The sequence below is a fragment of the Dysidea avara genome, chromosome 6, assembly GCF_963678975.1.
Source record: "Dysidea avara chromosome 6, odDysAvar1.4, whole genome shotgun sequence".
NCBI lineage: Eukaryota > Metazoa > Porifera > Demospongiae > Dictyoceratida > Dysideidae > Dysidea > Dysidea avara.
In genome coordinates this window covers 7,241,087-7,254,670 of record NC_089277.1, presented here as the reverse complement: position 1 = coordinate 7,254,670, position 13,584 = coordinate 7,241,087, and the positions used below count along the sequence as shown (strand labels likewise).

Here is a 13,584-nt window from a genome sequence, read left to right as displayed (position 1 = left end):
ATAAGACAGGTCTCCCTGTAGAGTTCAGCTACATTACAAGTTACCCTCCTTCTCCCATTTCCTGCACCTACATGTATGTACAAGTACACGAAAAAATTTGGAATTTTCGACTAGAGTAGGGACCATAGCACATCGATAAAAAGTACTGAAACAAGTTGGAGTAGTCCATGATATTAAATCACAGTAAAATAATAAGAAGTGTTATATCCCTACTGTGCATTTCTGTTATGGTACCTTGAGCACAGTAGGGATATAACACTTCTTATTGTTTTACTGTGATTTAATATCATGGACTACTCCAACTTGTTTCAGTACTTTTTATCGATGTGCTATGGTCCCTACTCTGTAAATAGTTTATTATGACTGGTGAACCCATGCATATCGCATCTGAAATGGCGCCGCGCCCCGGATATATCAATTATCATCTGAGAAATGAACTATCCATTATGCTTCATTGTCAGCTATGTTCAACGCATTACAAAGCATTTTGAATCAAGAACTGTTTGAAAAGCACCTCTGCAATCCACGCATACCAAAAGAAATGGTGCCACACGTCTCTTTGTGGTCCCTACTATACAGTTACTATCGTACTGTATGATTATAGCTTTTTTATTGTTTATACAGCTGCACTTCAGCTATATAGTACAACTGCACCAGTAGAAGATAGATAACGCTGGTAACACAGCACAGCAATAATAAGTAGTAGTACATGATTGCAGCATGAGCATTAGATGTGCTAGCAAGCATTGGTAACATACTGTAGTACCATGGTAAGTCATGACTTACTACACCATTAGCTGTCAAAGAACTAGCTAGTTACATCAGCTTCTTTCATCATATGTAGCTTAGCACTGTATGTTCATGTAATATCAACCATTGCTGACAAGATTCCCATATTATTTCTCTAACACTACACTTAAAGGAAAGGTTTGTTTATTATGTATACTGGTCTAGTCATATATTGGCTGGATAATAATCTCCTTGCATTTGCAGTATTCTCACAGGTCACTAATGCTATGGTAAATTCATATCAGGCTTATCTCATAAAGGGCTTTTATCAAATATTAGATCATATGTAGAAGCTGTGTTGACACACGTCAATACGTATGTAGCATGTGACATGCCAACTACACAGAACAGTGGCATAGTACATAGTCACATTCATTGTGTTTATACATAGCTCATAACTGTCTCACTAACAGTCAACAATCCAGTAGCACATAATAATAATATATCAATAGTAACAACCAACTTCCACATTCTCCACAGCACTGTTCCCGCACATGATACACCAGTGGTACACACAGGTGGTGCTGTAAGTAGTGAATATGGGAGATATGTATGTAGTGAATGTGGAAAAGGAGAAGGCCATGCCTCCTACTTTCATCGATCAATGCTTGTAATGAAAGAATGAAATGCACAGTCAACTACTCTTAATATAGAACAGTCACATATTACTTTTATGGTAGTACTTTATAATTACAGTGTCTATAACAACAGAGTGAAATAGTCTACCATATAGTAAAAAACTTCGGTGGTAAAAAACTTAGGTGAATTTGGCAAATAGCTTCAATTCGCCAAAGTTTTTTTTGCCAATTATTTTAGATGATCACATGAGCAAATTGAATAACTAGAACTTGAGATGAAGGTCAGCTCATACCACCACATAATAAAGATCGAGCTGACTTTGGAGATCTTCCTAGGAATGTGTCCCACAGTTGTAAGCACTAGGGCTAGCATTTCCAGCCGGCTTCCTGTTCACATGTCAGCTACTGTAGTTCATCGTCTTGCAATGGATTTGGTCAAATACTTTGATATATACGTGATAACCTCTGCTACAGGATTTCACTGAAAAAGTAAATACGGTCACTCTTGGCATCACAGAAGATAGTGAAGCACGCCTTGGCTAGCACGTCGTTAGATCAGTAGCTACAAAAAAATACTGCTACAACAACGCTAGCTACCTATATACACTTACTACACTACTTAACTGATGAGCTCTGACACCTTGTCATAATATCCTTACTTACCATACAGTAAAAGCCTTTGGCGGTAAAACTTTGGCGAATATTATTTCAATTGCCAAAGTTTTTTCCACCAATTTTTTCAACAGAGGAGTTTCGTCATACTTTTTTACCGCCAAAGTTTTTTACTATAGGGTAATTTAACACTATCTCAGAGCTCATGAAGCTGGAAATGTATCCTACTGGCATGTCCTCCAGTCCTCATAACCATAAATCATACAGTACGATAGAACTGTATACGTATGACATTTGTGACTGGATTTTGGGAAAATGAATGATCCAAATCACACATTAAAAATTTTGAGATAAAAATGGTTTTAAAGAATTCAAGTCAACATAACATTCCAAGGATTGCAAGCATACGTATGAAACTTACACAAGAGATGCATCAATCTATTACCCTTCAGACCACTTCCAGTACTTGTAGCTGCTTGTAGAATTTACTATCAAATAAGATAGAAAATCTGAGCAGTTCGACAAGTGAAGTAGTATAACGAGTGCTCACAAAAAGGAGGGGGTGGTGGGGTGGGCAAGAGATAGACTTCAAAACGTAGGCACACCATGACTGAAGTCCAGGTATAAGATTACAGGGCTGTGCTGGCTATTCAGTGACTGATATGCAGCAAAATCAACAGAAAAACGTCTGGCTAACATTATCACCAGTAAACCACCGATTCTTGCCAAGCCAGGCCTTTCAGATAGTTTTAAACTTGACGTTGACTCTACCAGGTGAGCTGAGCTCCAAACAGGGTTGGAGGTGGGCAAAGAACTGGAGGGTTAGGGTTGAATTAGGCCAAGTTATGAGCTGTTCTGGTCTCAAAACTAGCTACATTAAATGAAAGGACATTTACAGCACATGTACAGGTCTTTATTCATCACCGTGGTGCTGTACAGCCACACACAGCCATACTCAGGCTGGCCAAAGCTCCATTGGGGCCCAGACTACTCATATGGACTTGGGAAAAGCAGCCATCAAAAGTAGACGGTTCAAGTCTGGATAATTTTGATTACAAAATTTTATAGTTTATTTATAGCTTTGCCTTCTTGGTGAAAAATCAAATCTGCTGTCATAGGAAATAAGACCGATTTTCCTGCACCCAGTAACAGATCACACAATCCATCCAATAATACAAAGTTGTGGACTTCCTTGTGTGGCTGTTCTAAGTGGCTAGCACTGCTTCTGGACAGTCTAATGGATGAAGTTGGTAAATTAGCTGTTCTGGAGTAACTAGCCATGAATCTGTAGTTGTATGTGACCCAGTCTGGGAAAACTGGTCTTATTGCCTACTGTATGTACAAGTATCTAAAATGTCAGTTTAACTATTCAGTATGTTGTAGCTCAGCAATGGTAGAAGCTACGTGTACCTAATTTCACACATTTTATGCCAATCTCTTACCTTCAAGAGCATCCACAGTTGAAGTAGCCAAAACTTGAGTTTCCTATATTTTAGACAGTTTTTAACTTGATGTTGACTCTACCAGGCAAGCTCCTGGAGTTGGAGGTGGGAGCCTAAGTTGGGCAAGGAACTGTTTTAAAAATTAATGAGGAAGGATATAATTCCATGTCAAATTTTCTACTCTTACGATAGTGCATTTCTACAACAATACACAAAAAAATGTCAGCGTTCACACAGATAGAGCATATAACCTGCACTTTCACTTGAAAGAATAATCAATCACTCCTCTCCCAGTTACATAAGTACATCATCTGCTCCAAGCAAACCAGTTCCTTGACACATTGACTAGCTAAAACACCTTAAGCTACTGAAGAAACCATAAAGGAGCAAGAGCAACAGGGCAGAGTACAGAGCAACAGTTGGGTACATAATGTATACTCTACATCCCTTATCACCTAGTACAAAAAGACTTTGGTTACAACACTAATATGGATAGTGTATGTCCCATAACAGTCCTAGCCTTTATGATTAGCCCCTATTCCGCAGAGATTTTTTATACTAATCTCCATCATTTTTAGTTGCAATTAACTGTTCTCTCAGCTGACATCAAGCAAACATTTCTCTATGTCTATTTAGACAAATCAGACAGGGACAGCACATGATTTCTCCGATCCCATGGATGAGAACAGCCCATATGTAGCCTACAGATCCCAAGTTATAGCTACTAGTTCTCCATTCATGTGTGTTGATATCTTAATTTCCATCTAACTAGGAGTCTCTCACCAACAGCACAGGATTTCATAACAGCTCAGGATATCATCCACAAATTTACATAAGTAGACAATATTGTATCTGGTTATCCTATGAAGAACCTTTTTTACTGAGTTTTATTTAGTACTCTGTAGTGCAAGTTTCAACCTATGTTAGAATTGTAAATGTAGCATCACAGCATAAGGTTGTTGAACTAAGCAGCAGCTGCAATTCCATCAATCAGGAAGCAGTACTGGATACCATCAGGGAGACAGCACATTTGCTAACTGCTGCTATGGGAGTGTGTCATCTGCAGGAAAATTGCAGGCAGACCATAAGCAAAACACTGACCCTCTTCCACTTGGGAAAATACTATGTCAATACAGCCAGTATCTTTGAAGTGACTAGAGTGGACTATACTGGTGCACTTTATGTCTGGAAATAGTTGTTGACTTGACTGTTTCATGTACTGTTTTTAAAGGTCTTTCATTACTTTCTTAGCCACAGATCTCTACTAAGCCTAACACTGTATGATTATGATTTTATATTTTTGGCTGTGGCTGCAGAGCTTCAGAGCCATTTGTCATCAGAAAAACTAGTTGAAAATCTGGCTAGAAGGAGTGTTGAATGGTGCTTCATTCCCAAACGACGTCCCAGGTTTGGAGGCTTATGGAAAATACTGATAGGTTTATCCAAATCCACACTGAAGTAGGTGTTGAACTACCCGCATGCAACATTTTAAACAAAAATTAAGTTGTGTTGAACAACTGCCCCTTCAACACCCTTCTTCTGACCCTGTATTTTTCTTTTCCTTACCAAGATACATAGCAAGATGAAATGGATGACCCAAGTTTTGGTGAGCATGCAGACGTTCAAGACGCTGTTTTAAACACTTCTGGACCAGATAGCAGAAGGAAATATTTTATCTACTCTTCCACACTGCTTGACTAAAAGTAACACAGAGACAGTAAGAGTTAGTGACATTGTTCTCAACCATGATGATACTCCTGGATTGGATGGAGTTTAGGAGTTGTCAAACACCTTAACAAAGTGGACTTGTTCATTCCATGAACATCACATACAGTGGACATACAGTACTAACCATACCATGCACAGGCTGTTCACTTGAAGTCATAGCGACAGAGAGACCTCCACCTCAACCTTAAGCTCACAGTGACAGCACAGATGAACAACTGAGAGACAAATTCTATGTGCAGCTGTGAAGGGATGACAGAAGGTACAACAGTAAATCAGTACACTTGTGGGCCCCTGGAGGATGTCAGACAATTGTATAGTTGCTATTATTATTATCTAGTTATATACTTACTGTGAACACCCTAAGTTACTTGCAATTATAATCATGTACGTCTGGATCACGATAAGGCACAAACAGTCGCTCTCATTTGGGAACTAGTTTAGTCATCAAGTGTTGTTCACAGCTCACCATTGACCACTGTACATACCTCACAGCTTCCAATTACACATCTTTTACATGTTGTTTAAAGGTTGTCTTCTCCTGAATTATTGTTGTCTGTGCTGCTTGAATATTCTTCTTAGCTAGTGCCTGACATTAATTAAGTTCCTTAACAAAACCTTTCCCAAATTCTGTCTCCATCACAGGATATCTACTATAGCTTGTAGTACACCACCAAAATTCAATAATGTTGGCAATTGGGGATCCCCACCATAAACAAGACAAAATGGTGATCCACTGTATGAGCTGGTCTATCCCAATAAGCTGTGTGTTTCTGGTAGAACATTTTACTGGAACTCAGCTGCTTTGTCATTACAATTCTTCCTGGGATGTCACATTTCCAGATTAAATTCAACAAACACTCTGAAACTATCTCTGCTCTTCTGTTTGCCACAGCATGGAGCTCTGGCCACCTGCTTAAGTATGTAATCCTGGAAAACTATGATATATTAGTTTTTAATGAACTCAAATACAATTCTGCAAAATACATCCTTATACACACTTATTCACACCTCCCACTGGAATACAGTGGTCTTCTCCTGAATTATTGTTGTCTGACAGAAGCACCTGTCACACACCAGGCATATTTTTTGGATATCTGTCCCCTCATGCCATCTCAATAAAAACATTGACTTACCCCCAGCTTCATCTTCTTAACAGCAAAATGTTCACAAAGCATGAGTCACAATGTCCTCCAGAATCCTTTGCTCAAGTGGGGAGGAATATCAGCCGTCATCTCATAGGTAAGTCTTGCCCTATTAAATCATATTCTCTATTGTCTCTTGGACCAGTTCCATACCTGATTGTGATAATTATGTAGCAACACACCAGCCTGCCCTGTTGCCAGCAATGGGGCTCTAGACAGGGAATCAGTAGCAGTGTTGGAAGCTTCAGGCTTGTATTCTAGTGTCATCTTTGACAATAACAATCGTAGATACCACTGAGCAAGTAAATCTCTCATGCTAACTGTGAGGGTGCATACTTTGTTTCAGCTGGATTGGTCTGCCTATTTGCATAAACAATGGGCCTTCTTCATCCATCTGTTGAAACACAGCTTCAAATCCCTCCAGGCTTCCATCAGCCAGCACAAACAATGGCTTGTCAAATCAGGGGGCACAAAACACAAGTATCTTCTTAAGCTCATTATCCCACTTAAATTTCACTGTACCTCCTGTGGTATGGTCTTTTCTAGTAAATGCCATCAATGGCCTGCAAATGTCTCGGATAACAATTCACTTGGGTGGGGAAAAATTGTTCACAGTTTGTAATTTCCATTTGTTTGAGCATACATCAGTAAAGATGACAAAGTACTCCACTCTCTCGTGTGCTAATGCTCATTTGGCAGGCTTAAGTTGCAAACCAGCTGTGTCAGAACCCTGTAAACATGCACTCCAAATTAGAGTTGTTCAACTGGATGGAATGTAACTGGTTACTGAGCAGATCACAACTGTTGGTTATCCGGTTATCTGAACTGAATAACATTTTCTGCTATTTTATGCTGCACTTAGCATGCACGTTATATACCCTTAAAGTTTGTAGTACAGATTGTCAGATTGTCCTTAAGGCACCAAATGATTATACTATAGCAAAATCCTACAAAAAGTGTGATATCATGCAATGTTAAGCACAAGAAAAGTATCCAAAGTGTACATTTTGAGCAAATATATTCAGAACTCGGTTATTTAGTTATACAAAAAATAATCAATTACTGGAATAACTGGGCAGCTACTCAGTTTACCCAGTAAGATTTCACAGCACTACTCCAAATGTTCTTGGAACAACCTGGACACAATTAAAATATCATCCACATAAATAAATGCAAAATACCATGGACTGTTAGTGAATCCAAAGAGCATTCACCAATATTGTACAGACCCATATGGCAAGTAAAAACAGTCTTACTGAGTTGGGGCGCATCTTTATCTAATAATACCCTCCATCAAATCAAAGGTTTACCCTTCTGTATCAATAATGAAATCATTGATATGAGAAATCAGATGCAATCAGGGACAATATCCTTGTTGATACTTCTACCATCCATGCATGCAATTCTATTTTTTCTTGACAGTACTACTTTGATTTGTAGATAATTGAATGCACCCAGTTGCTTCCAACCTGGCCAAAATTCAGCCTCTAACTCCAATCAGAGTGCAAAAGGTAACCTTCGTAGGGTGTCCTGAATGGTGTGGTCTCTCATCTATTAATTGTATGGCATGACTAGTGCTATGTTTCTTTTGATGCAGTATGTGCGGGTTAATTAGTCTTTACTATGCTATAAAAAGTAAACAAACAAGTAGAAGGAAAATTATAGACTGAAATAGGGAATAAAATTAATGCCCATCATTAGTGTATCTGCAGGTACATGTATAGGCAACCTCTCTTGTTTTACTATTTTGCTATTCCCTTGCTTCATTACTTTTTAATTTTAACCCCTAACCCAACTTACAAATTTTCTAATTTTTCCTTTTATTAGTGATGGTTTCAATTGTAACTGACTAGCATTGATACCTGCCCTACATGTAGGATCATTTCACATTCCACATTAAACACAATAACATGAACCACTGCATGGTAATAAACCATTAAAGATCATGTCCTAAAGTAGCATACATGGTGATATGTGACCCAGTTTGAGAAAACCGGTCTTATCGCCCATGTCAGCAGATACCATTTTTCACCCAGGGCACAAAGCCACATGCATAAACTATCTAATTCCACAATCAAAATCAGCTAGGCTTGAGTGGTCTGGTTTTGCTGGCTGCTTTTCCCAAGCCCAGTGGTGATCTGTACATGTGGTGTGGGGCCTTAATGGAGCTCTGGTCAGTCCGGGGATGACTGTATGTGGCTGTACAGCTCTGTGGTGTTGAATAAGTACCTCTGCTGTGAATTTCCTTTCATTTTAGCCAGTTTTGAGACCTAAATGGCCCAAAACTTGGCCTAATTCTTCTCTTGGCCTTCTCTTTCAATTTTTGAACACCATCTTGCCTGCCTTCCAGAGACCCCACCTCCCACCCAATTTGTAGCTCGCCTGATACAGTCAACCTCGGTTTAAAAACTATCTAAAATGGCGGGAAACTTAGTTGTTGGCTACTTGCAAAGCGGATGCTCTGGAAGGTAAGGAATTGGTGTAAAACGTGTGAAAATTTGGTACATATAGCTTCAACCATTGGCAAGATACAATAGGTGATAAGCCCGGTTTTCTCAGACTGGGTCACATATATATATATTCTGCATGAACCTTATTCCACTATCATGCACACCTAATAGCTAAAAAGATGTGAACATGCAGGTTAACCAAACAACAGAATTGCATGCAGTCTAAATCAATAATTATTGAGACATGACTGAGCAAATTTTGTGGTGCTGTCCTATCATTCAGGCATTGTAGTAACGTAAGGAGTATTTAAAGCAGTACTAATTGTTGTAGCTATACTGCAAGCAAAGGTTTGAGCAAAATTAACTTAACACACAGGTGCACACATCCTGGCTAATTGTTTATATAATTTAAGGAAGCAGCTATCATCACAAAGAATTGGAGTTACAAAGAGAAGTCACTTACTCTAATAAAACACTCAGGACAAACACACAAACAAGCATGCACCTGCTCATTCCTGCCCTGTACCTATCAAATGTGCTACTATACTTTTCCAACAGTCCATATGCTGTGAAGCAATACCAGGGTGCTATGAACTTGCTATGAGAAAAAAGTTGAGTTTGAAAAAAGTATGCACCAAAGTATATAAAACAAAAAAAAGTTTTGCCACTGGTGGGATTTGAACCCACACCCTAACAGCAGTAACCACAACAGCTTCAAGGAAGTGCTTTACCAGCTGAGCTGTTCATTAGTGTGGTTAGCAAAGAAGCTTTCTCTACATCAAGGCCTTCAACGTGCTGTATCAGAAGGAGAATGCATGTGTAGCTAGATGGTGAGTGCTTCATTTCGCATGTGAATTATGTCAATGTGTGCACAAATTGCCAAGTAAGCATCATCAATAGCTGACATAAGAAAAAGTGTGCCATGAAAGGGTGGCACTGAAAAGAAAAAAGAGTTGTTATGGGCAGGTATTGAACCCTGGACCTTTCGACTAACAGTTCTATGCACTAATGATTTTGCTGTTTGATCGTAGTTTTGACAGGAATGCAGCTTAAGTTTTCCTGTACATCAATGCTTTCAATGCTCTGTAGAAAGGAAACAAAAGCACATGTACCAACAAACTTAGAGTTGCCACATGATGAGCACTTAATTTCATTAAAGTCCCATGTCAATATATGCTTTGGTTGTCGAGTTACATAGCAGCATCATGAAGCAGACAGACGGACAGACAGAATAACAGCTTTATATGTGACTGGATTTGCGAAAAGGTACCTTTTCCACACATTTGACATACCAGCAAACAAAATGTCATAACTGATGAATCCTTGCACTGATTGACTTTCTTTTTGTATCAAAATGTAGCCACATAATGTAGGCACACTCATGGAAAATTACAGATACGTGCTTGCAGTGATATGGAAGTTACAAAGTTTGGAAGTTGAAAATATGGGTCAAATTTTATGTGTGAAAAAGGTACCTTTTCGCAAATCCGGTCACATATATATTATATAAATGGACATGGCTCATGTGCTTACAGGAAGTGAACATAATCCCAATAAGTGGGTGTGGCTTATGAAAGAAGCTGGGTTGCAGTTGGATGCATTAATTCATCACACATGATCTAAATAGATATTCCATTATAGGTTATACCCAGATGACCCGGACAAAATACGACCAGCTGATCTGGATGATCAGGCTTAGTTTCAACCCTGATACATATTTGTTAGCTGCATATAATGTTCTAAAGCTAGTCAGTGTTGTCTTATTACAATTTTGGGTGTCTGATGGTAATAGTTGATCACTTTACCACTTCTAAGGAAAAGAGGCTAGTCTATGAGTTAATAAAATTCTAACCTGCTTATGCACATGCTTTATATCCTGGAGTAGTTCAAGATTAGTTCTATATGTCACTATACTGCATGGGAGGATACAGGAAGATGGTGTCTGAATGCACATAAAAACATTATTGTCTAAGTACCAATATTTTTGAATGGAGGCACTGCAGCTACTCAATCAAACCAAACCCTTACTTTTAAGTACACAAAGATTATAGTCATACATAGGTAGAATAGTGTCGAATGTCATTGAACTTCTAGGAAATTATTGAATTTGAAATTAATAGTGATTGTCAATATTTGAGTCCTGGATATACATGTAGATGTGTTTAACAAAGAGGTGTGGTCATACAAATGCACCTCATGCACAAATCACCAGCCATTTTGTAGGGCAAGAGTAATGCAATGTTAACTGCAATGAACCTATCAAATAATGATCAAAGGGAGTAGTTTGAGGACTAAACCATTAATAAACATGAATCAGTTACATTTCAGATGCTGCATAAAATTAAGTTTTGGGAGGTAACTTAAATTTCGCATCATAAACCATCCACACAGAAAAGCCTACCATCAGCAAAGACCAAGTGTTGATATATATTGAAGGTGAAAAGTTTTGCAAATTGTTAGCAAACTTTTACCTTGAATCACACAGCACCATAGTGCTGTATATTAAGGATCATGAAGAACCAGCTTCCAGCCAAAAATATCACCCTAAAACCAGCTTCAGTTTCCCTTCACAACTTGGCAGTATTGGTTAGGCACAGCCAAGCCCAAAAATGTCTTCAGACCAACCCCAAACTCTTGCAAAAAGTTTCTGTGGAATTAAAAAAAATGATTTAACAGAATTTTATTATTCTGACTAACTAACTAGCTGATGCCTTCAGCCAAGCATAACTCGACAGTGGATATAGCTACAGGCTTGATTTCGTCTGTGCTCAACGTTGCTTCATCCTGAGATGTGCCTTTTTGTCAACCGCAGCACGTATAACACATGCATCATGGACTTGCCTTTGTCCTCCTTTGTGTTCCAGCTCTATTTGCTGACAATGCAAGGTGTTGATTTGTGATAGCACAACGCAGCTTCCCTGTGGCTGTGTTGGTATCTCACCCGTATTTTTTGTAGTGACTGGATTAGATACTTCTTGTGCTGTTCTTTATTGTAACATTGTGTGATGGATTGAAATAGATGAAAGGGAAGTGTAATGGCCTCCGTTCAATCTCGAGTAGATGGGGCTTGCAAATCATCCATATTTTCTGTGGTGACTGGATTGATTGCAGAGGTGCTTTTCTGCTGTTCTTCATTTATAGTGTTGCATAACAGGGTGAACATATAAATTATAGCTGGTACATAGCAAAGCAACTTTCGAGTCAGTAATTGATACCTGGGGCTAACATTCAGACAATAACATTAACTGCAGTGCCATCTTTTTTTATGCATGTTCATCAGTCATAATAATGTTACAAAAAAGCAAACAAAAAAGTACCAGGAAAATAAATTCAATTAGGAATTATAGAAATAAAAAGTAGGAAAACAGGGAGGTTGCCTACACCTACAGATATATGGACATTTAATCCATGATTCAGTCATGGGTATAGGCTAAAGTAGGGATTAATGATGTCCACTAGTATATCTGCAGGTGTAGGAGTCCTCCCTTGTTTCCCTACTTTTTGTTTCTATGACCCCTTAATTTTTTTGTACTTGTATATTCTCATCCAGACCTTCCTACATGCTCAATCATTGTGTGAGTGGCTGAACGAGACCACAAATTTAGCTATAATTTAAAAGAATGGTGTTGTTGGAGTATTTTAAACTATGTAAGAAAGATGCTTGTGACATTCCCCTTAGCATATTGAGCAAAGAATTGGAAAGCAGCATCACTGAGGCAGCAAATGATGAAGTGACGGCAGCTACAGAGAATTCTAGTGGCAACCATTCAGCACATTTGATGCTTGATGATGAACATAGGGCTACTATCAGAACATATGCTGGAATTTCATCATTTTGTGAAGGATTTTAAAGACAAAATGCTGAAGGAAAGTACAGCTCACAGCTGAAAAACTGCACTTAGAAGAACTGGAAACACACAGAAGAAGAAGGGAGGGCAAGGATATAAATATTACAAAATCACCTTTGAAGTAAATAGGTTGCCAGCATTGATAAGCACGTATGGACATACTTGATAGAACTTAGGAGTGTAAGGGAGCATTGTAAACAGGCAGGTAGCATGAGCTAAAGCCAGCAGAAATTGCCAGGAGGAGAGACAGTAGAACACTGGCAGAGAATGGTGGGAATGTTGTTTGTATAAAAGACTGGGCGCACTATTTGCTTATTCTCATGGGCTACGTCAAGAAAAAGTCAACACTATGACAAAAATTAAAGCTTAAGACCAACTGTTTGTAAAGCATAAAGGTATTGTGATGATGGAAGAAATTCTTCAACCCCTGATATATAGTGAATTAGGATCACACAAGATTAAAGTGCATCCAAGTACCTATACCATTATGGACTATGGCAAAACAAGGCTAGAAAAGTACCTATTGCAAGAATTGATGTCAAATGTCAAATAACTGGTGTCTTTACAGTAACCTTGAATGCTGTTTTCTCCTTCCCCAACTCATACACCAATTTCTGATTGCCAACAAGATGATGGATCTCCGTTCAAGGTGATCACTTTTCCCATGCATGTGATGAAACTACTAGGTGGTTGTTGGTTGAAAGAATTTTACTAATACATGCAAGCAAATAGAGACATAATCCGCAATGGTGATAGAGCAGTCGGAATTACAGATATGCTAGGACTGTAGATGTGACTGAACAGTTTTGTAGTGTTATATAGTGGACAATTTGCAATTAAATATCTATTAATTACCTCATTTTTAACGAGTGATTGTAAAGTGAACTTCCTAACTGACAAAATGATCAGTCACAAAGCATTGCTAAACATCTTGCACACGATGGAAAGTAGCTACTTACTCCTTTGAAACAACAGTGAGTTTCATTCCTGTGAAA

The 13,584-nt window shown here is 38.5% G+C and overlaps 1 protein-coding gene across 3 annotated transcripts in view; it reads right to left on the bottom strand.

Moving 5' to 3' along the window:
• LOC136258238 (death-associated protein kinase 1-like) overlaps positions 1 to 13,584 on the bottom strand; it is a 142,555-nt gene that overhangs the window by 110,946 nt on the left and 18,025 nt on the right. The window lies entirely within an intron of this gene.